We start from the raw sequence: 26,649 nt of genomic DNA on the forward strand, positions 1-26,649 counted from the left end.
ACTCCTGTTCCGAGGGGCACCGCTGAGGGCAGCGCGCCCTGGGGCAGGAGGGAGGAGGGTTTTCTTCCCTAAATCCAAAGCCGCAGGGATGATGCAGACACGCAGCAAGCAGGTCGGGGCTCATTTTGACAAAAGCATTGTTGTCTGGGGGAAGAATCCCAGCAAAAATGGAAGATTCTTTCCAAACCACAGCATAGGAGAAATGAAAGATCGCATCTCCGTGATGCCTCCAGCCATTTGGGATCGAAGGGATTTGGGATTCCCTTAGATCCCCAATGGCTGGAGGCATCGTGGAGATGCTATCTTTCAGACTCACAGCAGGAAATCTTTCTACACAAGCACCCTCCAGAAAAAGATCAGGGGAAAGATATCTGACAGCATCAAACCCTTCTGCTTTCTGCATGTCCATACAAACTGTTCTGAGCCAGTCATTTAATTCAATGAGTCAGCAGGAGAAAGTCCATCCTAACCTGCAACCCCAAAATCTCTGTTATACAATAATAAGGAGGTAGCATATAAATAACAGGCTCGACTCCTACCAGCATCTATCAACTGGGAGAGTTAAAAATCTGTGTGCCTCCCACCTGTGTTGCATTGAAATAAAGGATAGAGAGCATATCACCTTAAACAGAGAGAAGATTTATTACGGGATAGTTACAACTGGGGGAAGATCCACTAAGGGGATCACTACAATACCCAAGAATAGATTCCAGAAAGGGACATAAAGCCCAGACCCTTAAATTGTCCCTTGGTTAAACTAATAAGTGCCAGAAAAACAATTACTGTCTCTCTTTCACTGCAGATGGAGGTCACTGGCCTCTGATGGACCGTCTCAGAATCTCTGGAACGTCGGAGGATCTGGTTCTCTATGGCCAAAGCAGAAGATCAACAGATCTGAGCTAATGGCAAAGTCTTCACTGGATCCTTTGGTGGAATACACGAATCAGATATCAGGTAAGTATCAAAGTCCTTGGCAGGTAGGTGTTAGTGACCAAAGTCTTGATCCGTTGCCCGCGCCAAGAAAGTGGACGTGGCTGCCTTGATGGTGGACAGCACCTGCGTCACCACTGACAGTTCCTTATATGCTCTCTATGGTGTGAATTCCTGAAGCACACTCTGGCAGACACTGCCCCCCAACCGGTTCCAGACAGCTCTCAGTCTCTCAAGTTCTGGAGGGAAACAGAGTTTTGGCGGGAAAAAGCCAATGAAGAAAGGATACCAAGATGGAGTTAAATCCTTTCCTACCACATGCGCCATCTTGAATTCTTAGACTCCATTTTGACTCCATTTTGAATTGCAGCACCATTTATTATAACACATAACAAAAGTATAACCATACACCAGTAACACCTTACATATCCCCTCCTTGACAGATGTGACCACCTTTAATAAACATCTGACATTATTGTTACATCCATACCATTGAACATCAACCCCATAATGTGGTTATGCATGTTGATACTTTACAAAAGGCATGGCCGTGGAATCTTTAGATTTCTTCTTACACACATGCACAGATATAATTATTAGATCTACAGTCATAACCAGCTGTATGAGCAGTATTACTACAGTTGGATGGAGCCTGATTTCCCAAGCCTTCCTATATTTACCCAATCTAGCTGTGAAAAGAGCTTCCCAACCAATAGGATGATTTGGTTTCCTCACCAATTCTTTTCAACACCTTTTTGATTTGCCCCACAGAAGGATGTACAGCGAGTAAGGTGTGAGCTCCTTGAGCTGCTTTAGGTGATAAATCATATCCTTATGGCACATTAGACGCTTTAACACGTGGAGTTCTGCTCCTGTATGAATAGATGGAAGATGGTCATAGATGGAATAAGATGCTATTATGTTCTGCACGTCCACGTCTGACAGGGTAATATTTATATTGCAGCCCCTCACAGAAAAGACAAACATATATTATCTCCTGCCTCATGTTCAATGTGATAAAAACCATTGATTAGCACATTTTTACACAAAGTTCTTACACACAGACAGTGACTATCAATAACCACTATAGCTGAATTTTGAAAATACATAGGATGGTGAAGCTGGTCATTACATTTTCCTTCATGGGGAATCTAAACATATATGAGTCTCCTCCCATACGCCAGTGGTACAGGTAAAACCCAATTTGTCTCGCTCCACACAGGCTTGTAAATTAGTAAGTAATATTGCTCTCCTCTTACATCCACCATTAAGGATCATTAGGGAATTGTTTACAAACATTCCCAAAGGAATCAGGGGGTGAATCCTTTCCTCTGTGGCATCCAGTGCCATCCCTAGCCATTTTGGTGTCCTATGCAGCCCCCCCATGGTGGAGAGGGGCAGCCCCAGGCCTCCACGGGGGGGGCAGGAGCAGGCTTTGGAGGCAGAGGGGAACCGCCCCCCAGCACGAGCTGGCAGAGCAGAGCGGGTTGGGGCCGAGTCGCTCCACTTCCTACTTAATTGCAGGGCGGGCCTGACCCTGCACTCACGGGGCAGCAGGAAGTGGAGTGACCTGGCCCCAGCCCACTCCACTCTGCTCCCTTGGCTCCCAGCCTTGGGACTTGGGGGGCAGGGGGGACCGCCCCCCAGCACTCACTGGTGGAGCGGCTGGGAGCCGGCAGCGTGGAGCAGGCTGGGGCCGGGTCACTCCACTTCCCGGCACCTGGTGAGTGCAGGGCAGGCCCAACCCCTGCTGCAGTCCTTGGGGGAAGGGGTGGAGCGGGGGCGGGGCTGGGGTGGAGCAGGGGCAGAGCAGAGCAGGGGCGGGGGCTTTGGGGAAGGGGTGGAGTCGGGGCTAGGGCAGAGCAGGGGCAGGGGCCATGGGGAAGAGGCAGAGCAGGGCCTGGAGCAGCACGCAGCTGCATAGGGCACCAGGAAATTTGGTGCCCCAAATTTCCTGGTGCCCTACACAGCTGCGTACTTTGCGTATGGGTAAGGATGGCCCTGATGGCATCCCTTAAAGTAAGTATGTATGCCTCGATAGTCTCATTAGCGTGGTCATAGGCAGTACTGGGTTTACAATGGCGCCATGGTGCCAGGCCTGGGCTCCAAAAGGGCCCCGGCCCAGCTCGGCCCGCTCTGGTTGGGCTGCACTCCAGCGCCCCGCCAGCTCTTCTCCACCCCCCCGCCTCTGCCCCCTGCCCACTGTTCTCTCCTGTTGGATCGTAGGCCAGTCGAGGGCTCCTCTCTGCCTCCTGGCCACAGCTGGGGCTGACAGAGCTGGAGCCCTGTGCCACCTGGCTGGGGCTGCGGACCCCCCCCCAGCTCCGCACTGCTAGGGGCTGACCCTTCCTCTACTCCCTGACCCCCCCTTTCCCCGACCCGTCCTCCAGGCCCCAAGCTCCCTGCGCTGTGGCCAGGGGCTGACCCCTCTCCCATGCTCCCCATGTCGCAACCAGGGGCTGACTCCCCCTCCTCGAGCTCCTCATGCCACTGCCAGGACTGGGGCTGACACCCTCCCCACACCACTGCCAAGGGCTAGGTCTGACCCCCAACTCCCCCAAGCTCCATTCTACCTGCTGCCTGACACCTCGTGTCGCCAACCCCCCTACACACATTCCTCCACACCCTGCTAGGGGGGCACACTGGACATTTTTGGTAAACTGGCCATTTGTTCGTTTGCTCTTGCCAACTAATTAGTTGGCAAAAGCAAATGGGATAAATGCCCATTTTTGTCAAAAAAAGTCGGGACGGCTGGGATAGAGCTTAAAAAGGGAACTGTCCTGGCCAAAAGGGGATGTATGGTCACCCTGCCACCAGGCAAGTGGGCCCTGAGGGAGCCAGGCTAGGGCAGGAGCAGACCCTGGCCTGGCTGATCGCGCCACTCCCAAGAGGCTGGAGCAATTCCCCGCCCTGGCACTGGACTGGCCCCGGCCATGCTGCCAGCTCAGCCTGGCAGACGCAGTCACCTCCCAGCAGGGCTGGTGAGTGTGGCTGGGGGGCAGGGTGTGAGGGAGTGGGTTTCTGGGAGTATGTGGGGGGCTGCTGGCCAGTGGGGGGTCTGTTGGGGGGCTTGGGGGAGGTCTGTGTGTTGGGATGCTGGGGAGTGGGGGTCTGAGTGGGGTGCTATGCAGTTGTGGTGGTGGGGCTGTGGGGAAGTGCATTGGGCAGTCGTGGTATGTGGGGGTGCTGGGCCACTGCACATTCATGGTGGAGGGTCTGTGGGGGGGGCTGCTGGGCATAGCAGTTCCAGGGGACACTGGGCATAGGGAGCAGGGGGCTGTGTGTCCTGGCATGGGCCAACCCCCAAGGAGAAGGGGCAGGCTGGCAGCACAGGGCTGGGTGAGCCAGTGTGCGTCTTTCAACTGCCAATTTGTATACAGTGCCCTTGCACTGGGCTGGGCGGAGCGGAGCTGGCCCTGCCATGGTATGTCCCAATGCCCCTGGCCAGCCCCTTGCTCTGGGGACCGACCTCCCCACACCATGCTCCTTTGCCCCCATGGGGGCCCATAAATATGTTTGGTGCCAGGCCCACAGAAGGTTAATCTGGCCCTGGTCATAGGCGAAATTCACCATTTTCCACCATTGCTGCTTTTCCTTTTTGAATTTGGTGGCATTAGACCAGATAATGTGTTTAATTTCCTGCAGCGCTATACCATTAGAACCATCCCCGAGTGCAGCCTTTGCAATATTAAGAAGCAACTGTTGTGCTTGCATACATTCAAGTGCCTCTGTTAGATTAGACTGTGGTATCTCTAGTGCTCCTATAATCTGAAGGTGGTCCATATCCTGCACTTCTAACCATGTTGGTAATGTGTTAGCAATATTAGAACCTAATTCACCCAAGTCATTCAACTCTGCTGAGAGGGGGTTGGCTTGTGAGGAGATGTTGTGTCCCACTTCACCTATGCATGACGCAAGGAACTGCTGATCTACGGTATTCAGCATTCCTAGTCCAGTTCCCACCCCTCCTAGGATCTTAGCAGCCAGACCCAGTGGGGAGATGGTTGTTGCAAGACATTGCCTTGTACCCACGCCATCCATCCCATTAACAAACATGTTACATATTGGGCACATTCTTTATGCATAGGGATTACAGAAACTTGAACCTTTAAAACCAATTTTTTTAATAAGAAAGTGAGGGTTTATCATTAAACTGCAAGATACACCCCTTTTTACTATGAGTGGTCCCATAAAACTAATGTATGGCACAGGGGCTACAAAAACTCTAAATGTCCAATTTAATACCCTTTAAATTGACAGCGACCTAATGGTGTTCAGTGGTTCTTTGATATAGCAGTCCAATCTGACCTTTTGCGCATAGTTATCTGGAGGCACCCCTCCTTCTAACCACCGGTATTCTGGAGTTCTGATCATTTGTCCAGTAAGGGCTTCTTGAGAAGAAAACCCAGTCACACTGCAGGTCGAACAAATTGCCGTAAGAATTAAAGGCAGCTTGACGTCCCAATTTTTTCCTGAGGTTTCTACTACCTTCCTGGGAGCATTCTTTAATGTGTGGTTGCTTCTTTCAACTTGACCAGATGCTTGGGGGTGTCCCGCAGCATGAAATCTTTGCTTACTGCCAAGTGCCACACAAAGCTGTCGTATTAGCTCACCTGTAAAATGGGTAGCCTGGTCCGAATCCATAACTTTTGGTAACCCAAGCCTGCTAAAAGCTTGCTCTAAAAGTACTCTGCTGTTTGCTATGCAGTTCTTCATGGGATAGGCCTCTGTCCATTTTGTGAATGGCTCTACAAGCACTAAACAATACAGGTTACCTCTGCTCATCCTCGGCAATGGACGTATGAAATCTATCTGCATTCTTGTCCAGGGACCATCAATGGGCTGGTGAAGTAATGGTTCCTTTTGGATCCTTGAATCAGTGTTACACGTGGCACAGCGAAAACAGTTGTATATCCAGGATTCCACCTCCTTGACCATTGAAGGCCACCATCCTAGGGTGAGTAGGCGCTTCAAGGTTTTCTCTGTTCCATAATGACCTTGCTCGTGGGCTAATTTAATTAGCTTTTGATGGAGACAGGATGGGATTACTAACACAGGAAGGCATCGGAAGCATCCCTACTGGTTTTCCTTTTTTGCTAGGACTAATCCTGTCTTGTCTGTATAGATGGTAAATCCTTTGCACCGCTGCTTGCTCAATAGCTCCATCATGCTGGTGTCCTTCTACTGACGCTGCTTTAAATCCTGATGTTGCAGGATTTTGGTGGGATAGACAGCATTCACAACATCCATTGGTACATTCCATTCAGCTTCTATGCCCAATAAGGCAGCCTGTTTTGTCAGTTTATTCACAGCACTATTCAGGATGGAGATCTCTGACTGATTTTTCCTGTGGGCTTTGACCTTGAACAGGAACATTTTCCTTGTCTTTCTTCTGCCAGCTTCCAAGCATACAATAAATACGAAGGATGAGCTATTGGCCGTTGATCCACCAAATACATGTTCCTCTCCAACCAAACTGCCATCCAATTGATAAACGCCCTCAGAACCCAGTCTGAATCTGTATACACCGTGATATTCTTCTGTGGATCTGCTGATCTTAAAGCAGCTATCACTGCCGCAATTTCAGCTGCTTGTGCTGCGTGATGGAGGATGGTGCCTTACACTGTCTTCCCTGAAGAAGCCTGCATAGCTGCAAAACCAGTGACAGGGGATCCATTATGGTGATAACTTGTGATCCATCCACCACCCAGATTTCCTGAGAGTGTTCTTTAGCATCCTCATATTTAATTTCATGGAAAAACGGAGTCTTAAATGCTGGTGCATGCATTTCAGGTAATGGGCATTCATGAGCTTCTCCCGCAGTCATCAAAGCATAACGTACAGCAGCCAAGTGTGGAACCTTTTGCACTTCTATCTCCCTATTTAAAAGAGTTAAAGTCCACATTGCCAGCCTTGGATTGCTGACCTTCCCTGAGTTCGCTTTTCCTGACAAGATGTACTGTACAGGAGTGTGTGCTGGTTTTAGTATTATAGGAGACATGTCTATAATATAAGCCCAGCGTTGTAAGGCCAATACCAGTGTTAAGACTTCTTTTTCACAACTAGAAAACCTGGACTCTATTTCTGATAAAGTTCTTGAGCCATAAGCCACAGGTTTTAAAGTGGTGCCTTGATGTTGGATCTCTCAGTGGATCCCGACTGTAAGTAATAAGGTCTGTCAGGTTGTGGATATGCCAAGGCAGGTGCTTCAGGTAATGCCTGCTTTAATTGGTATGCTGCTTCTGCCTCCTTGCCACTCCACTTCCACTGTTGGTCTTTTCTTAACAAAGAATGCAGTGGTTTTGCAATGCTGACATAGTCCTGTATAAAGACTCTGGAAAATCCTACAAGACCCAGAAACTACCAAAGCGTGCCAACGTCCACAGGCATGGACAGCTTGCAGATCCGTTTTACCCTTTCTGTATCTGGGAGTCTTCCTGCATCCCCTAGTTCTACACCTAGGTATGTGACTCTTCTGGACACTAACTGGGCCTTTGATGGATTCACCAAAATTCCAGTAGTTAGAATCTTGTTCAGAACTTCTTGGAAAGCCTCTATATTTCCCTCTCTAGTAGTGGTTGCTATCAGCACATCATCTACATAGGTCACGATGTTGTTTTTATAGCATAGCCCTTGCAACATAGTTTCTACTAGTTTGTCTTTACACACTTAATAGGCAGCAATTTAGATAGTGGTGAATCATCAGTGCACAAGATGCTGGTTGACGCCCCCGTATCCACCAACAACTTTTGACAGAATGACCCAAACTTCCCTTCCAACATGATGTTAACTGTTGGTCTCCCCCACTCATCATTCATGATGGGAGCTACAAAATCAGGGGGAGTGAAAGCTGGGACCCTTCTCTGAGGTTCCAGGCAGGGAGAACACTGTTGTGTATTTCCCTCTGCCTGCTGCTTCTCACCCTCATATTTAAGCAGTCTCTTAAAGAGTTCAGTTGTAGGAACTTGATCTAATTGCTCCCTGGTTTCATATTTTAAGTCTTTTCCACAATACGTTCGTGAAGGCCTTCAGCTCTTCAGTGGTACTTTGCAACCAAGTTGCTGTTTCTTTCTTAAACCTGTTGCTCTGCTTATTATTGTTGTTGCCAGGCTTATTGCCAAATTTCCCATTTTGTGAACCTGAGACCCTTTTACTGCTGATACCTTCTTTTTAGGGATCATACCAGCTAATTTGGTTGCGTCTTTAGTTAGCTCGTAAGCCTCTCTCACTCTTGATTCCAATTGCTGAAGCTCTGACGTTGCTGGATTTACTGGTCCTATAGCTAACCTCAGGGCAGGTGTAAGCCCTTGTACTAACAATTCACAAAATGCTGGCACATTATATTGCACATTACCATTCCGACCTGTTGGTTCCATACCAGCTAACCAATACAACAACCTTTTCCTTGCTATATAGGTCTCTGTGTCCTCTGTAGCTTCCCATTTTTCGGAATACACTTTCCCAATAAGATTATCACATGGAAAAAACCATTTTATACACACCCATATATATCTACAATTTCAGTGACATGTCCTGTAGGCAATCCATCTGGTAAGGCATTGAAATCCTCTACATTCAGACATTCCCTGACTATCATAAAGGAATCATCCTTGCTAAGGTTAGCGTGGCAAATTGCCGGCACTACTATGATTGGTCTCACGCTTTCTCTTCTTGGGGGGTGGCGTTCAGGGCACCGTTTCTTGCCCCTGAACTGGGGTATTAACTGCCCCACTAGTGTCCTAGAGGAGGGGGGCAGAGAGGGAGGGACCTGCACCCACCCTCTACTCCGGGTCCCAGCTGAGGGGCCCTAGGGATAGCAGTAAACCACTAGAACTAGCTGTTCCTTCCCCTGGGCTACTTCCCTCTCCTGCCCTTCAGCTTGTGGGGCTTCCTGCCCTCCCTCTGTACAAACCAGGTGTCCCTTTACCTAGGGTCTTGGTCTTCTTAGCCCACCGCAGCACTTCTCCAAACTCTCCTCTGCTTCCCTCCAAACTGCTCTCTGCTCCAACACCAATTCACTCTGCTTCAACTCCTCCTCTTGTCTGACTGAAGCAGGGGGTTTTATGATGTGACTGGCTTCAGGTGCTTTTATTGGCTTCAGGTGCTTTAATTAATTTATAGCAAACTTTCTTCCCTCTACAGGGAATAAGGCTCCCTAACACTCTCCTGCTGCCCTCTGGCCAGGCTGTATCACATATCCCCACCCCTTGCTCAACACCATGGGGTTGGGCTACTTGGGACGAGAGGCAGTGCTATCGTGATAGGCCATCAGCGTTGCCGTGTTGGCTTCCGGCCCTATGCTGTACCCAGAAATGGAAGGGCTGCAGGAATAGGAACCACCTAGTCACTCTTGCATTCTTCTCCTTGTTTCTGTGCATCCACTGGAGTGGGGTGTGGTCTGTCACGAGGGTAAAACGCCGCCCCGGGAGGTAGTAGCGGAGAGTCTCCATAGCCCATTTTACTGCCAGACATTCCTTTTCAACGACGGCGTACTTTTGTTCCCTGGGGAGGAGTTTCCAGCTGAGGTACAAGATCGGGTGTTCCTCCTCTCCTACCATCTGCGAAAGGACGGCTCCTAGCCCTGCCTCTGAGGCATCTGTCTGTAGGATGAATTCCCTCTTGAAGCCTGGGGCTATGAATATGGGATGGCAGCAAAGGGCTGTCCTTAAATCTGCAAATGCTCCTTCTGCCTGTCAAAGTTTGACTCAGACTCACAATTTATCAGACCACTCTGTTTTATTAGCAAAGCTGCTCTGCTAATACATTTAGAAGTGAGCCCCCCAAGTGGGGCTTGTGTCTCTTAATTTATACAGTTTTTTGGAGAACAAGTTACAGAGAAGTTACAGACAAAAGAAGAAAAAGATTTTAGTCACCACCCTTTGAGATCCCTGAGACCAGTCACGTATCTTCAATTACCTGCCACCCTTAACAATCTCCTTTAACAGCTTCCAGTTAACTTAACTAATTGCCCTTCACACCTTCCATTCTGATGCCTGCTTCTTAGACGTGCTGGCTCTATCTTAATTGCTTCTCCATTCAAACGCTAACTGTCCCTACGTGTGCTCCCTCAGATACTTTGTAACATGTTTTGGCATGCCCTCTCATATACAATGTATCCAGCATGTCCCCTTATACAACGTTACACTTATACAACGTTATACTTCCACAATCCCCCCTTTTGGTCAAGGCTACGCCCATGACCAATGACTTACTGGATTCCATACATCAATCGTTCTTTTTCATTACTTTCACTGGTGACATTTAACAACATTAGATTAGCACTCTGGTTAGGGGTAACCTGATGGATGGTGTGTCTTGTGCAGTTTTGGATACAACAAGAAATCAATGGAAAACACACAAAGATTATTAGAATTCCAAATAGGATAGTCAGGATTCCTTGAAACAACCAGTTTCCCAGACTAGAGAAATTGAATAAGTTACTTATCCATTTCCACAAGGAACTTGATTCTTCGTGGGGAAGGTATGCAATTTGCTCCAGATGGCTAGCACGATTTATTACCTCATTAGTATTATCAGGTATGTATACACAGCATTCTGTTCCAATTAGAGCACAGGTCCCTCCTTTGGCTGCCAGTATTATATCTAATGCCCGGCGGTTTTGGAGGGCCACTTGTCGGACCGCTTCTGCTTCTTTGGCTAGAGCTTTTAAGCTCTCTCCTGTTTCATTGGCCATGATCTCAACCACCGCTTGTAACCTTAAAAGCCTTTTTGCATGGTGGATTACCCCCCCTACTGGGACTAAAGAAATGCCAACAGCTTCTTCCCAAGTTAGGGGGCTTATGTTATCCACATACCATTTAGCATCTGGCAAGTCCCTCCTTTTTCGCCTGAAATTACGGAGGCAATTTCATGGGAGGGATTGAAGCACCCGGAATTGTGGGAAAAGCTGAGCAGGATAACAGATACCTGACCAATTTGCTGGTAACACAGTGTAAGCATTTTCCCCACAAACCCAATGATGTCCCATTAAAGCTGGGAAGGGTTGACTGCAACCCTTTGACATGTAAGAATTTACGAAGGAGGAATAGTATCCCCCAAAGGGCACAGGATGATTTTCACTGGGAGAAGAGGTAGCATTCACATGACATTTGTAGATGGTGCTGTTTTTCTCAGGGAGGCTGTAGGGGGAGCAAGAGATTGAATCTTTGGTTTGATCCCAGGTTGAGAGGAAGTTTATCTTTCCATACCCGGTTCGCCATTCTCCAACCTTGTTTGAATAGTCCCATACACCATGGGACACGATGTATTGGAGACAGCTGCTCCTCCCTAGATTCAGCCCTGTCCCATTACACACCCAGCACCAGTGGCCCTTTCCTTTCACCACACTTATAAGTTTAGGAACATATGTTTTTCCCAGCCCCCAAGTGTCATTTTCCTTCCATGTCCTTTTAAGTGGATAGGGTTCTCCAGCAAGCTCTGAGGAATTCAAAGGGATTGCCATGGTGGGGATACTAGCTTGTGAGTGAGCTGGGATGTGGCTGCAGACCCAGCAATTAGAAATATTCAGGATCTGGGCTATCTGCACCTGTTGTTGGATGAAAGAATTGTCACTGTCACTCTGGATTCCCCAGACCCTCAGGACACAGTAGCTGAGGATTAAGCTTCTCAAAGGACACATGTTGGAAGCAGGACCCTTTCTGGTTCCGACAACCCCTTTCGAGGGAACTGCAGTCACGGTTTTACGTCCACCAGGCAGCAGGCGCTAGGCTCCCTACTGCTTCTTGTTTGTTGGGTCCTGCTGTCTGCTTACCCTCTGCTTCTGGCAACCCTTACGAGAACGCAGATTGTAAGGTATTGCAGGCTGTTCCTCTTTGTCTTCTGGGGTTGAAGCTGGTTCTGCGTGGTCTTGCAGAGGTGCTTGGTCCCCTTGAGGTGGCGCTGGCTTACACTGTGAGGCGTGGATCCATGCAGAGATGCCGGATAATTTCACTGCTGTCTGGGTGGTGAGCAGTACCTGGTATGGACCCTTCCACCGGGGTTCCAAGGCGTGCTTCCGAAGGTGGTGCCGCAGGTAGACCCAATCACCAGGCTCAAGAGTGTGACAGGCAGCAGAGGTGGGTTCCGTCGGCCAAGCTGCTCGCACCTGCGAATGGAAGGAGCTCACAGCTTGCATTAACCCTTTGCAGTACTGGAGGAGCATGCTGTGAGTTAGGTTTAGGTCTGGGGCTGGGGTAATAGTAGCCATTGTTCGCATAGGGCGTCCCATGATGATTTCAAATGGACTCAATTTGTGTCTCTGGGATGGGGATGACCGAATTTCCATAAGGGCCAGTGGTAAAGCAGCTGGCCAGTTTAACCCTGTGGAACTACAGATTTTTGCCAGCTTATTTTTAAGCACATCATTTCGCCTTTCAACTGCCCCTGCACTCTGCGGATGGTAAGGGCAGTGCAACAGGTGGGTGACATGTAATACCTGGTTTAGATGTTGAACAACTTTTCCAGTAAAATGTGTTCCCCGGTCACTAGACAAAGTGGCAGGAATTCCCTTGGTAGGGATAATGTGTTTAACAGACATTTTGCAACGGACAATGAATCAGCTTTGCGACAGGGAAAGGCTTCAATTCAACCCGAAAACAGACATATTATAACTAAAATGAATTCATATTTCTGACACTTTGGCATTTGTACAAAATCAAGTTGCCAGTGTAGGAAAGGTGCTTGAGGCAAACCCCGGAACCCTTGTGTTACTTTTACAGATATGCCTACATTGTGGCTTTGATAAGTAACACAAGCGGCACAGTGGCGGGTTGCAAAGGAGCTGAAATGGGGAGCCCACCACCCCGCCTTACTCATAGCAGAGACCATCCCCTCCTTGCCGACATGCGAAACACCATGTAGCAGGGCGGCTAGAAACGGGTAGAGTGAGAGGGGGGCTACAAAGGTACCGGTGGGCGATCGCCAAAGGGAATCAGAATGCAAAGAGCAACCCAAAGCACTCCAGGAGCCTTTCTCTGTTTCTGGGGCAGAATCCTGGAGCTGAGCGAGATGAGACAGGGACGGTGGCGTTACAGAGACAGAGAGGGGACCAAGAAACGCTTCTGGAGAAGGTTTTATAGTGGCGGCATGTTTTGCAGCAGCATCAGCAAATGCATTACCTTTTGCCACCTCGGTGTCTGCCGCTGAGTGGCCAGTACACTTAACAATTGCCAAGGCAAATGGTAGTAAAACTGCATACAGGAGGGCGGCAATGTAGGGGCCATTCTTGATAGGGGTACCAGTAGAGGTAAGAAAACCTTGAGCCTGCCAGAGGGTGCCAAAGTCATGCACAATCCCAAAGGCATACCGAGAATCAGTAAAAATAGTGGCAGAGAGCCCCTCGGCTAGAAAGCAGGCACGTTAGAGCAATCAGTTCAGCCACCTGGGCAGAGGTCACAGAGGGTAAGGGCGCAGCTTCTATGGTCTCAGAGAGAGAGACCACAGCGTACCCTGCAAGAAGGTGGCCTTGGTCATTTCTATAACAGGACCCATCAGTGAATAATACCAGGTCAGAGTTAGGGAGAGGTACATCTGAAAGGTTGGGGCGTGGGACAGTGATAGCGGAGACAGTTGCAAGGCAGTCATGGGGTTCACCATCACTAGGTAAAGGAAGGAGGGTAGCAGGGTTTAACCGGGAGCAGTGCTTAATAGTGATATGTGAGACTGAAAGCAGCAAAACTTCATACCTAGTGAGGCGAGCAGAGGAGAGGTGAGCAGTGTTGCGTTGCAGAAGGAGAGTTTCCACAGAATGGGGAACCATGAGAGTGAGAGGAGAGCGGAGGACAAGGGACTCAGACATCTCGACCAGGCGCGCTGCAGCAGCTACAGCGCGTCGGCAAGGGGGTAAACCCTGGGCTACAGGGTCCAAGGTTGCAGAAAAATAAGCCACCGGGCGATTTCTGTCACCGTGCTCCTGAGTAAGAACCCCGAGGGCACAAGCAGATTGTTCGTGACAGAAAAGGATAAAAGGCTTGTCATAGTTAGGTAACCCTAAGGCAGGGGCAGAGGCTAAATTCTGCTTAAGGGAGATGAAAGCAGCATTTGTGTCAAGTGGCCATGGCATGGGGTTAGGTACAGAGGATCGAGTGAGTTCTTGGAGTGGTTTAGCCGGAGAAGCATATTGGGGAATCCATTGCCTACAGAACCCTGTCATGCCTAAGAATTTTCTGACCTGGCGTGGAGAGCAAGGCTGGGGAAAGCTAAGGATGGCTTGTACCCGGGCTGGAGAGAGTGTACGGGAGCCCTTGGAGAGAAGGAAGCCTAGGTATGTCATAGAATCATAGAACCATAGAATATCAGGGTTGGAAGGGACCCCAGAAGGTCATCTAGTCCAACCCCCTGCTCGAAGCAGGACCAATTCCCAGTTAAATCATCCCAGCCAGGGCTTTGTCAAGCCTGACCTTAAAAACCTAAAAATGTGACAGAGGTTTGGCAGAGCTGCAATTTTGTGCGAGAAGCCTTATGACCCTTGTTCGCTAAAGCTGTGAGAAGTGTCAGTGAATCAGTTTCTGAGGCAGACAGAGAGGGGGAGCACAGGAGTAAGTCGTCCACATATTGGATCAGTGTGGATCCTGATGGGAAAATCAGATCAGCGAGATCCCTGGCTAGGGCTTGAGAAAAATAGGATGGACTCTCTGTATACCCCTGGGGAAGGGTAGTCCATGTATATTGCTGACCCTTGTAGGAGAAGGCAAAGAGATACTGGGATTCAGAGTGAACTGGGACAAAGAAGAAAGCGGAGCACAAATCTACAACAGTAAAGTGGGTTGCATTTGGAGGAATAGACGCTAGTATTGTAGCAGGGTTAGGAACCACTGGAAAAGAAGGTATGACAATACAGTTAATAGCTCAAAGGTCTTGAACAAATCGCCACGATTTGCCATCAGCCTTTTGAACTGGGAGGATAGGGGTGTTACAGGGGCTGGAACAAGGGACAATAATTCCTTGTTCTTTTAATGCAGATATAACTGGAGCAATCCCAGCCTCTGCCTCAGGATTCAAAGGATACTGAGACAGGCGAGGCAGAGGTTTGGAATTGTCTACAGTAATCCGAACTGGGTCAGTATTTAATCGGCCCACTTCAGATGGGTGAGATGGCCATAGGGAGGAAGGAACCTGAGAGATTAGGTGCTCTAGGGACGGAGTTAAGGGACAGCAAGGGACCGGAGTGGAGAGGGAAGTTTCAGACAGCAGGGAGGCTACAGAATCACATAAGGAAGACTGAGGGATTTGCAGATAGACACCATCTGGGGAGCAGTAAATCGAACAGCCAAGTTTGCATAGCAAGTCCCGTCCCAGAAGGTTTGCAGGGGTGGAATCAGAGAGGAGGAATGCGTGCTCCTCAGAGAGGGGACCGACCTGAACAGATAAAGGTTTTGAGAGGGGAAAAGAGGTAGGGATCCCCGTAATGCCAACAGCAGACACAGATTTTCCAGATCGGGGAACCTCAGGCAAGTCAGTGGTGCGGATTGTAGAAAGAGAAGCTCCAGTATCAACAAAGAAAGGGAGAGAGAGAGATCATTTACAGTCAGGACACATTCTCCAGTAGGGGACAGAGGTAATAAGGGAGCTAAAACTTTGTGAGGTTCCCCAGCATCCCGTCATTGTTGGGGTAAAAAATAGGGTTGGGGATCAGCTGGAGGAACCAGCGGGGAGTTCACTTGATTTCCCATACAATTATTAGGTCGTCTTGGACACTCTTTTTTCCAGTGTCCAGGCTGTTTACAGGAGTTACAAACCCCAGTTAATCCAGCCCCCCGCTCCCTTCCACAACCCCGTCCCTGTCCCCGGTGTGGTCTGCTTAGTTCTGAATAATGCTGTATCTGCAGAGCCATTAACTTTTGGGAGGACTGTTCCTCCTTTCCTTTTAAAGTGCGGTGGCAATGCTCTGCTACTGCCAGCAATTTGTCCATGGTTTCAGTCTCCCATCCCACACTTATTCGTTTTAACATGCTGCCTGTGGCAGGGAGAAGACCATCAACAAATGCATGTGCCAAGGCCCCCTGCCCATTTACATCGGGCTCTTGTATTCCTGAATGTTGTAGGAAAATATCAGTTAGCTGGGATCTATAGTCACCTGGGCTTTCTCCTTGCCCTTGCTTACAGCAACATATTGCTGTCCAGTTTGTTTTAGGAGACCACACTTTGGGAATGGCTTGATGCAGGCGCTTCCAAAGAGCCATACACTGGTCTCTGTATGCCGAATCTGGGCCAGTACTTTTTATGGTTGAGTGGCGTGCCTCAGCTGGCCAGTCTGCGTCAGCCAACCATTTTTCATAATAACTGGCAGGAGCTAACAATTTACACAGTTGGAGGAGATCTGTCTCAGAGGGTTCATAGGTTTCACAGATTAACAGAAACTCCTCAGCAAATTTGACAGAGTTTTCCTGTGGTTTGGGAAAACTTTTAACTATAGATAAAAGTTCCGTACGAGTCCAGGGCTTATAATCCCATATGGACTCACTTTCTCCCATCTTAAGGACTCGTAAGGGTGCCACAAAAGTTTGATCAGAGTCTCTCATTAACCTCCCATCAGGTTCTCTTTTCCAAGAAGAGATGTCAAGAGAATCTTTGCCGTCTGCTTTGGATTTCTTCTTCATAATATTTTGCAGAGCTGCGAGGCCAATGAGGGTATCTTCTTCACTTTCATTATCTGTAGTCACTGAAGATTTTTCCTTTTCTGATTTCTTATTTGCGCAGGAGTATGGTGGGGGTCGGGTTTGATCCGGATCATTGCACAGGACTGGGCAAAGGGGAGCGCTCGGACTAGTGGTGGGAGAGACTGCATCCAATTGAACTGTTAGTTTTTTGATAGAATTTTTAAGAGAGGTGAGTTTTGACTCAGTCCATCTACGATTTGCCTCTTCCCACCACTGCATGAAGCAGTCTACTTCTCCTCTCTCCAATTTGGTTTTTGGGAGGACGAGTTTGCTTTTTAAAGCGTCCACTCGATCCTTGTCCCAAGAACCTAACAGTGGCCACTGTAATTTGGGGTTCTCTAGAGCTAATTTGGACCATTTTTCAAGAAACCTACAAGAGTTCAGACCCCTCCTAAAATACATAAAATAAGCTGGAGTTCCCTTAGGGAACTGTTCTACCTTAGACTTCTGATTACCCATCCAGGAGGACTTCACACAGCACTCACACAAGAAGGAAACTCGGGCTCAGCAGAGCGGTACCCGGTGCAACACACAGAAAGGAGCCCACAGGCTACTGCCTCAACTGCCCTTGCTTTCACACCAGGGGTTATACCCAAGGCGTGGTGCGGCTGCAGCTGTGCAGATTCCACTTATTCAGACCGTGGGGACGGGGACCCCTTGGTCAGCCAGTCTCCGGACAGAGATGGCTCCCAGATTCACACACACACCACGGGGAAGACAGATAGACACAAAGACAAGACAGCCCTCAAACCGGTTAAAGCACAAAAATAATAATTACCTGAGACGTCTGATTCCAGAAACTGGATCCAAAGACCCCTACCCGAACAGAGTGGGAACCAACAAGTTCAATGGCGTAGACTGCGCTGCTGCTGTGTACCTTTCTGTCTTGTGGACGATCGCTTGGACTAAGCGTCCAGGCGCCGGCTGCCACGATCATCCTGCAAGGCAGTCAGGGATCACACAGCCTCAGTGAAGCCGCTTGCCATCTCGGTGGAACCTCCAAATTGTCAAAGTTTGACTCAGACTCACAATTTATCAGACCACTCTGTTTTATTAGCAAAGCTGCTCTGCTAATACATTTAGAAGCGAGCCCCCCGAGTGGGGCTTGTGTCTCTTAATTTATACAGTTTTTTGGAGAACAAGTTACAGAGAAGTTGCAGACAAAAGAAGAAAAAGATTTTAGTCACCACTCTTCGAGATCCCTGAGACCAGTCACGTATCTTCAATTACCTGCCACCCTTAACAATCTCCTTTAACAGCTTCCAGTTAACTTAACTAATTGCCCTTCACACCTTCCATTCTGATGCCTGCTTCTTAGACGTGCTGGCTCTATCTTAATTGCTTCTCCATTCAAAAGCTAACTGTCCCTATGTGTGCTCCCTCAGATACTTTGTAACATGTTTTGGCATGCCCTCTCATATACAATGTATCCAGCATGTCCCCTTATACAACGTTATACTTATACAATGTTATACTTCCACATGCCGCATCAGTCCACTTTACTATCTCGGAGCCCCGAGCCTTTATCAAATCCGTCAATGGCCCCACTCTTGTGGCGAAATGAGGGATGAATCTCCAATAGTATCCTACTATCCCTAGAAATGCTCTGACCTGCTTTTTGCGGACTGGTTGAGGCCAACCTTGTGTTGCCTCCACTTTATTCCATTGGGGTTTCACCAAACCTCTCCCTACTACAGACCCAAGGTATCTGGCCTCAGCTAGTCCTATCACGCACTTGAGAGGGTTGGCAGAGAGGCTGGCCTTCCAGAGGACATCTAGCACAGCTTCTACTTTTCCTAGGTGCATTTCCCAGTCAGGGCTGTGGATAACTATGTCGTCTAGATAGGCGGTGGCATACTTGGCATGGGGGTGCAGCAACTTGTCCATAAGTCGTTGGAATGTTGCAGGGGCCCCATGGAGTCCGAAAAGGAGGACAGTGTATTGGAACAGACCATTGGGTGTAGAGAAGGCAGTCTTTTCCTTGGCATTCTCAGCCAGGGGAATTTGCCAATATCCTTTGGTCAGGTCCAGGGTGGTTAGGTATTGGGCCTTGCCTAACTGATCAACTAGCTCATCAATGCGTGGTATCGGATAGGCATCGAATTGGGATACTTCATTCAGCTTCCGGAAGTTGTTGCAAAATCTCAGGGTGCCGTCAGGCTTGGGGACTAGGACGATAGGGCTGGACCACTGGCTGTGGGATTCTTCAATAACCCCGAGTTCCAGCATCTTCTTCACTTCTGTCCTAATTTCTTCCCTTTTAGTTTCCAGTATCCAGTACGGTCTTATCGTCACCCTTACTCCGGGCCTGGTGACAATATGATGTTGGACCAGTGTCGTACGGCCCGGCTGTGTACAGAACACATCCTGGTTCCGTTGGATCATATCAATGACCCTGTTCGTTGTTCTGGAGTTAACTCAGGAGATATCTTCACCTGCCCCTGTGGGTCGTCTATCTGGGGTGGAGCTCCCCGAATGACCAGGCACGTCTCTCGGTCACACCAGGGCTTCAGTAAGTTGATGTGGTAGATTTGCTCTGGCCTTCAGCAGTCTGGTTGTTTGACCTTATAGTCCACCTCTCCAATGGCTTCCACTATCTCACATGGTCCATGCCAGCTGGCTAGGAGTTTGCTTTCTGCTGTCGGCACTCGCACCATCACCCGTTCCCCCGGCTGAAATCTCCATACTTTTGCCTGACGGTTGTAATATGTCCTCTGGGTCTCTTGTGCTTTTTCCAAATGTTCTCGTACTATAGGGGTTACTTGAGTTATTCGCTCTCTCATCTGTGTCACGTGCTTAATTACATTCTTTCCTGGGTTGGGTTGTTGTTAGCCGATGGCCAAGGATGTTTGGTGAGGTGCCAGCTATGCCCGTTTTATACCATCCATGACTTTAACCGCTAGGACGCACTGTCCCTTCGCGGCGGGCTGCCCGGGCTAGGCTGACAGATGCCCCAAGGTCCTAACCACCCGTGACTTTAACTGCTAGAGCTCAGAGCTCCTTCGCAGCGGGCAGTCAACACTGATTGACAGGTGCCCCAATGGCAGCACTAAGAGCCTCTCCACACCCGTGACTTTAACTGCTAGAGCTCAGAGCTCCTTCGCAGTGGGCAGTCAGGATTGACTGACAGGCGCCCCAAGAGTTTGCCCCGTGGAGGCGGCACAACTCAACGCTAGGCTCTTAGTACTCTCACCTAATGGCCAGGCTTTATAGCCAAAACGGCTGAGGTTCTTTAATTGTGTTGGCTGCTTTACAGTAAACCAGAGAAACAAGTCAGGCTTATGCACAAATGGTTACCAAAATTTATTAAACTAGATTCTAATCATGTGGTTACAAAATTGCTAGTGCCTACTTATTTAAATGTAGAGATGTTACACACACAAACAAGTTACAAAACTGAAGCTACAATCCCAAAGAAAGAAAACAAAGTATAGAGCTCTATTTCAAAATATGTGTACACTAAAGATAGGAGATCAGGTGTGGGTGCTTCTTACCCTCCTTGCATCTCTCGATTCCAGCGGTGCCAAGCCAGGATCGGTCACTCAATTCCGCGGAAAGACGAATAAGGGACAAGGCTTAGGGACCCTCTTAGCTGCAGAAGCCTTGGGAGGCTGTCACTTATCTGACCAGCAGATAGTGAAAAGCACTCAAAAATCATGGTGCTGTAGGTCCCCTACTTATACCTCTGTACTCCTTTATTCTCTTTCTCCTTTCTTATGCCAAATTGGGGCTGGTCTGTCTGGGCGACGCCAGCTCTCGCAAGAGTAGTTTACACTTGCAAGGGAGAGAAACAATAAGTTTCGACTACTGGACATTCCTTTTATTAGGGTAAATATTTTCCCACCTAGGATGTTGGTGTGTGTGCATCACGCTATTTAGTAGGGGCTAAGAGCCATGTCTGTCACAGCGCCTCTGCCTGCTGTGAGCCTAATCGTTGTATATGTTCCCAGAGGCACATTGTAGCAGCACACCTGTGCTTTTCACAGCTTCAAAGGCTGTGCTGGAATTTATGTTAAGTGCCCTGTTCCGTGTGTTCCCAGCAATGCTGGTCTGAGGGGCGGGGGCTGGTTGTCTGGCTACAGTTGTTCTTCCTAATCTTCCTTGGCAATGTCTAATATTCCGCGTGGGTGGCATCCGTATAGTAGTTCAAAGGGAGAGAAATCAGTGGACGCCTGGGGCACTTCCCGTATAGAAAACATTAGATACGGTAGAAGGGTATCCCAGTCTTTTCCGTCCTGAGCTACCACCTTCCAGATCATACTTTTAAGGGTACCGTTAAACTGCTCAACCAGTCCATCTGTTTGTGGATGGTAGACTGAGGTCCGTATGGCCTGAATGTGGAGTAGGGTACATAAGTCTTTCATTTATTTTGACATGAAAGGGGTTCCTTGGTCTGTCAGGATCTCCTTAAGGATGCCCACTATGGCAAAAACCTGGAGTATGGAGGATGACTAGTAGTTTCGGTGGCCCCATGCCAATCTTTCCAGTGGGCCCACTATGTCCATGGCTATCCTCTTGAAAGGGACTTCAATTAATAGGCAAAGGTACTAATGGGACCCACAAGTGAGGTTGGGGGCTATACAACTGGCATTCAGGGCAGGAGGCACAATAGTGCTGGACCTCTGCGCATATTCCTGGCCAATAAAATCTTCTTAGGACTCTATCCAGTGTCTTGTCTACTCCTAGATGTCCCCCAAATAGATGACTGTGAGCTAACTCTAGTACTGCCCTTGTGTGTTTCCGTGGGACTAAGAGTTGCTCTACTTCTTCTCCTCGTATTTGCGCTATCCTGTACAACAGATCGCGTTTGAGCACATAATGTGGCCTTGAGCCTTTCCTTCCATGGGTACACCATTTACTTCCACTACCTCCTCCCTTACATTTGCATATAGCGGGTGATTGGCTTGGTCCTGCCCAAAATTCTCACATGCAGTACCAATCTGACCTAATTCCAGGGGGCCTGTTTCTACTCCGCCTGCTGGGTTGCCCCTACCTGGGCTAGGAACCGTCTCCAAGTCCTCACTGTCCTGAATTATCTCCTGGCCTCCTGAATGGGTTCGCCTACCAACAAGGGAGGTTTTCTGATTCTCTGCTAGAATCCTGGTCCCCAATCTTTTATCTGCCCTCCTTTCCCGCCTAGACTTTCGGGATTTCCCGGGGGATGAGGATAACTCTGGGGAAAATTCAGCAAACATTGGGGTGAGGCTATCTGTAGGTGCCTCCGTCTCAACCCTGGGGTTGCTACCCTCCCCTGGCTCTACTGGGGGGAGTAAGCTCTCAAACCCGGGGAAGACCCTACCAATTAAGACAGGGTAGGGGAGCCTGGGGACCATCCCTGAAGTCACCCTGGTAGTATTCCCCTGGATCTCAATCCATACCGGGATTGTGGAGTAGAAATTTACAGTGCCATGAACGCACGTTACCCCTGTGTTTTTGGCCCAGGTTAGGTGGTCTTGCCCCACCAACTTCCCCGAGACCAGAGTGACAGCACTCCTGGAATCTATTAATGCTATGGTCTCAATACCATTCATTTTTACTGATCTTGTATACCCATGCGAGGTCATTGCAACCCCTACCAGGCTGATTAGGCCACATTGCTCCCCGTGATCCCCCAGATTACATTGCATAGGCTCTTCCCTCTTGGGGCATTGGGCTGCTATATGCCCCAATTCCCCACACTCGTAACACCGCCCCCTTATTCCAGTTGCCGCCCTCTGCCTGGGGCTATTTGGCCGGCCCCCCCAGTCCTCTCTTCCCAAACCCCCAGGTCCCTTCTTGGCCTCGGGCCATTCCTCGGTGTCTTTCCTCTCAGTTATGGTTCTCCTGGAGTTCTCGACAGTCCGGGGCCTTGGGTTTGGGACTGTCTTCCTGGTTTGCCGTGTCTCATCCCCTGGGAACAGTTCACGGGCTGCCAGCTGTCTTTCCACAAGGGAGACCAACTCATCATAGGTGGAGGGGTCACTCTGGCCAACCCAAGCCCAGAGGCATGGTAGTAGCCCCCTCATATACCGGGTCCAGTACCAGGAGCTCCATCATCTTCTCAGAGCTGAGGGTCTCAGGGCGCAGCCATTTCTGGGTCAGGTGGATCAGGTCAAACAATTGCGATCAGGGTGTCTTGTCCTCTGTATACTGCCACTCATGGAACCTCTGGGCTCGCAATGCCGTCGTTACTCCAGCTCTGGCCAGGATCTCTGCCTTCAGCTGGGGGTAATCTGCTGCAGTCTCCGTGGCCATATCGTAGTAGACCTTCTGGGCCTCCCCACACAGGAACGGGGCGAGGATACCAGACCACTGATCTTGGGGCCAGGCCTCCCGCAGGACTGCTCTTTCGAAAGCCAGGAGGTATGCCTCCACATCATCCTCCCCTGTCATTTTCTGTAGGCAGTGGCTGGCCTGTATGGTCTGGGTCCCGTCGCAGTTGCGATTCAGCTCCGTAAGGGCCTTCATCTGGTTCACCAGCTCTTGCAGCAGGACTCGGTCCTGGGCAGCCTGACTCATCAGCAGACGATTAGTCTCCTGCTGCATCCGAATTGCCCCCTTTGGGCGGTTGCTTGGACCTGGGTAGCCTCCTGCTGGGCTGTGGTGGCTTGTATTAGGGCCTTGACCACGTCGTCCATCTTCGGGGGGGGGTTTGGCTAATCCTGGTTTAAGGCCCCAGCGCGTAGATCCCACTACTGACACCACGTGTGGCAAATTGCTGGCACTACTATGATGGGTCTCGTGCTTTCTCTTCTGGGGGGGGGGGTTCAGGGCACTGTTTCTTGCCCCTGAACTGGGGTATTAACTGCCCCACTAGTGTCCTAGAGGAGGGGAGTGGCGAGGGAGGGACCCGGGCTCGCCCTCTACTCCGGGTCCCAGCGCAGGGATAGCAGCAAACCACTAGAACTACCAGTTCCTTCCCCTGGGCTACTTCCCTCTCCTGCCCTTCAGCTTCTGGGGCTTCCTGCCCTCCCTCTGCACAAACCAGATATCCCTTTACCTAGGGTCTTGGTCTTCTTAGCCCACTGCATCACTTCTCCAAACTCTCCTCTGCTTCCCTCCAAACTGCTCTCTGCTCCAACACCAACCCACTCTGCTTCAACTCCTCCTCTTGTCTGATTGAAGCAGGGGGTTATCATCATGTGACTGGCTTCAGGTGCTTTAATTAATTTATAGCAAACTTTCTTCCCTCTACAGGGAAGAAGGCTCCCTTCTAACACTCTCCTGCTGCCCTCTGGCCATGCTGTATCACATTAGGTAAGCAGCTTAAACACACTAGCCCATTCAAAGCATTGTTCCTATCAAGCTGGCCCAGCTGCTTTCCTAAAGCTTTTGCTTGTTCTGCCGATAACACCTTTGATAGCGCATCTTGGTGGGCTGTTGAGCCCCATATTTTGTGACTATAGTAGTGATCGGGGCAATTGGGGGATTACTTTGTCCTGTCACCCTTTGGCCTTCATCTAAATTAAATGGTGCTGATGGAATAAGGCCTTTTTCTCTTCTGTAGACTAAAATGGTGGATCATCCCTATGTTCTTCAGACTCTACGTCTGAACCTTCCCCAGAAGTGAACTCACCTAGCGGGTTAGTTTCCCCCATGCTAATCATACCCCTAGCAATCTTTAGCTGCTGCTGCAGCTTCTGAATCTTGTTCAAGCAGGCTGAATGATTTATCACTTCTGACCCTTGAGTCTGCATGGCCTCCCTCAGGAGCTGCCTGGTAGTAGCTAGGTCCTCTTCTAATTTTGTGGACAGGATTTGATTTTCCCTTTCTGCCTGCATGATTTGCCCAGCTTGTTTTGTCATTTGGGCAGTATCCATCTGATGTTATGCTGCTGCCTTCTGCAATTCCAGCCCATTTGTTTTCTCCTGATCTTTTGCCTGGTTGGCTAGGGCTTTAAGGTGGCTTACACTACCATCCAGGTCCCTACACACCATGGCGAGTCCATAAATCAATGCTCGCTTCTGTGATTTTTTCTTGGGAATTGGCTTGCTTGCCAAATACCGTCCCCACAATATTTGTAATTTTTGTAGTGCCTCATCTCCCTAGAAAGCCCCTTCCTTCCATGGGTTTTGAGATTTCCCAAAAACAAACACTGCATACTCCAACCTATTTTTATAGACTGCCAGGACCATCCTTTAGGCTGAAGATCTTCTCCATACTTCACTCGCTTACCACAGATAAAATAGACAGTAGTTATGTCAAAGCCGAATAGCCCACCGTCCTAGACTTGTGGTGGCTATTTGCCTATGGTCAATAACTCATGAGAACCCACAGCTACCTCCTTTTGAAATCCAGCAGTGCTCGGTCACAACTGCAGACAGTTGTCCTAAAGATGGAAGGTTAGGGCCTTAATCTAAGGCAGAGGAGGAGGGTAAGTGTCTGGCCATTTCCACTTAACCCAGGACTTTACAGTCTGCCTTGCTGCAGGCTGCTTGGATCCGCTCCCCAGGCTACTGGCGTCAGCAGAATCCTACACTGCAGGGAGCCTCGGCCAATGGGCCTCTAGCTCACTCCACATGAACTACAACCAAATGGGGAGACAATATATGTCTGAACAGGCAGTGACCTGGGGAACCCGTCCGACCAACTGGTCAACGCCCTCACCCACACTGTTCCAGACCCTTCCCTCCCCGAGTCTATGGACCATTAGCCAGAATCTATTCAATCTAAGGACGCCAATCAGAGAGCTAAATCTCTGAGAGGTCCTGCCGGGGTCGCCAGTAAATGTTACCCCAAAATCTCTGTTATACAATAATAAGGAAGTGGCATATAAACAACAAGTTTGACTCCTACCAACATCTATCAACTGGGAGAGATAGAAATCTGTGTGCCTCCCGCCCATGTCGCATTGAAATAAAGGATAGAGAGAATATAACCTTAAACAGAGAGAAGATTTATTACGGGATAGTTACAACTGGGGGAAGATCCACTAAGGGGATCACTACAATACCCAAGAATAGATTCCAGCAAGGGGCATAAAGCCCAGACCCTTAAACCATCCCTTGGTTAAACTATTGTGCCCGAAAAATAATTAGTGTCTCTCTTTCACTGCAGATCGAGGTCACCGGTAACTGATGGACCATCTCGGAAGCATCGGAGGATCTGGTTCTCTATGGCCGAAGCAGGAGGTCAACAGATCTGAGCTGATGGTAAAGCCTTCACTGGATCCTTTGGTGGAATACAGGAATCAGATATCAGGTAAGTATCAAAGTCCTTGGAAGGTGTTAGTGACCGAAGTCTTGATCCAGTGCCCACGCCAAGAAACTGGACGTGGCTGCCTTGATGGTGGACAGCACCTGCGTCACCACCGACAGTTCCTTATATGCTCTCCATGATGTGAATTCCTGAAGCACACTCTGGCAGACGCTGCCCCCAACCGGTTCCAGACAGCTCTCAGTCTCTCAAGTTCTGGCGGGAAACAGAGTTTTGGTGGGAAAATGCCATGAAGAAAGGATGCCAAGATGGAGTTAAATCCTTTCCTACCACATGCGCCATCTTGAATTCTTAGACTCCATTTTGAATTGCAGCACCATTTATTATAGCACATAACAAAAGTATAACCATACACCAATAACACCTTACAAAGCTTTCTGCTTCATGGGCACTGCAATTCTTTAGAACAGGCTATGGGATCGCCCACTCAATAAGGCCTTTTTCTCTTCTGTAGAATAAAATGGTGGATCGTCCCTATGTTCCTCAGACTCTACGTCTGAACCTTCCCCAGAAGTGAACTCACCTAGCGGGTTAGTTTCCCCCATGCTAATCATACCCCTAGCAATCTTTAGCTGCTGCTGCAGCTTCTGAATCTTGTTCAAGCAGGCTGAATGATTTATTACTTCTGACCCTTGAGTCTGCATGGCCTCCCTCAGGAGCTGCCTGGTAGTAGCTAGGGCCTCTTCTAATTTTGTGGACAGGATTTGATTTTCCCTTTCTGCCCTTTCCCTTTCTCCTCTACCCTTTATTTCTCTTTACAGGGGATAATTCAGACTATCCTGTTAAAATATTGTTCTTTGTTTCCTCTGCTGGGGAGAGGCAATTTTTACTCCATGTAACAGCTCCTGTAAACAGACTGAAGGTGGGG

At 49.1% G+C, this 26,649-nt stretch overlaps 1 long non-coding RNA gene across 1 annotated transcript; it reads left to right on the forward strand.

The window, feature by feature from the left end:
* LOC141975961 (uncharacterized) lies at nt 1–26,268 on the forward strand. Its single transcript, XR_012636034.1, has 3 exons — nt 1–112; nt 803–954; nt 25,623–26,268. It is a non-coding gene; the product is annotated as an uncharacterized LOC141975961 (long non-coding RNA).
* The last annotated feature ends 381 nt before the right edge of the window (nt 26,269–26,649 follow it).

This window comes from Natator depressus, chromosome 22, assembly GCF_965152275.1.
Source record: "Natator depressus isolate rNatDep1 chromosome 22, rNatDep2.hap1, whole genome shotgun sequence".
Taxonomy (NCBI): Eukaryota; Metazoa; Chordata; order Testudines; family Cheloniidae; genus Natator; species Natator depressus.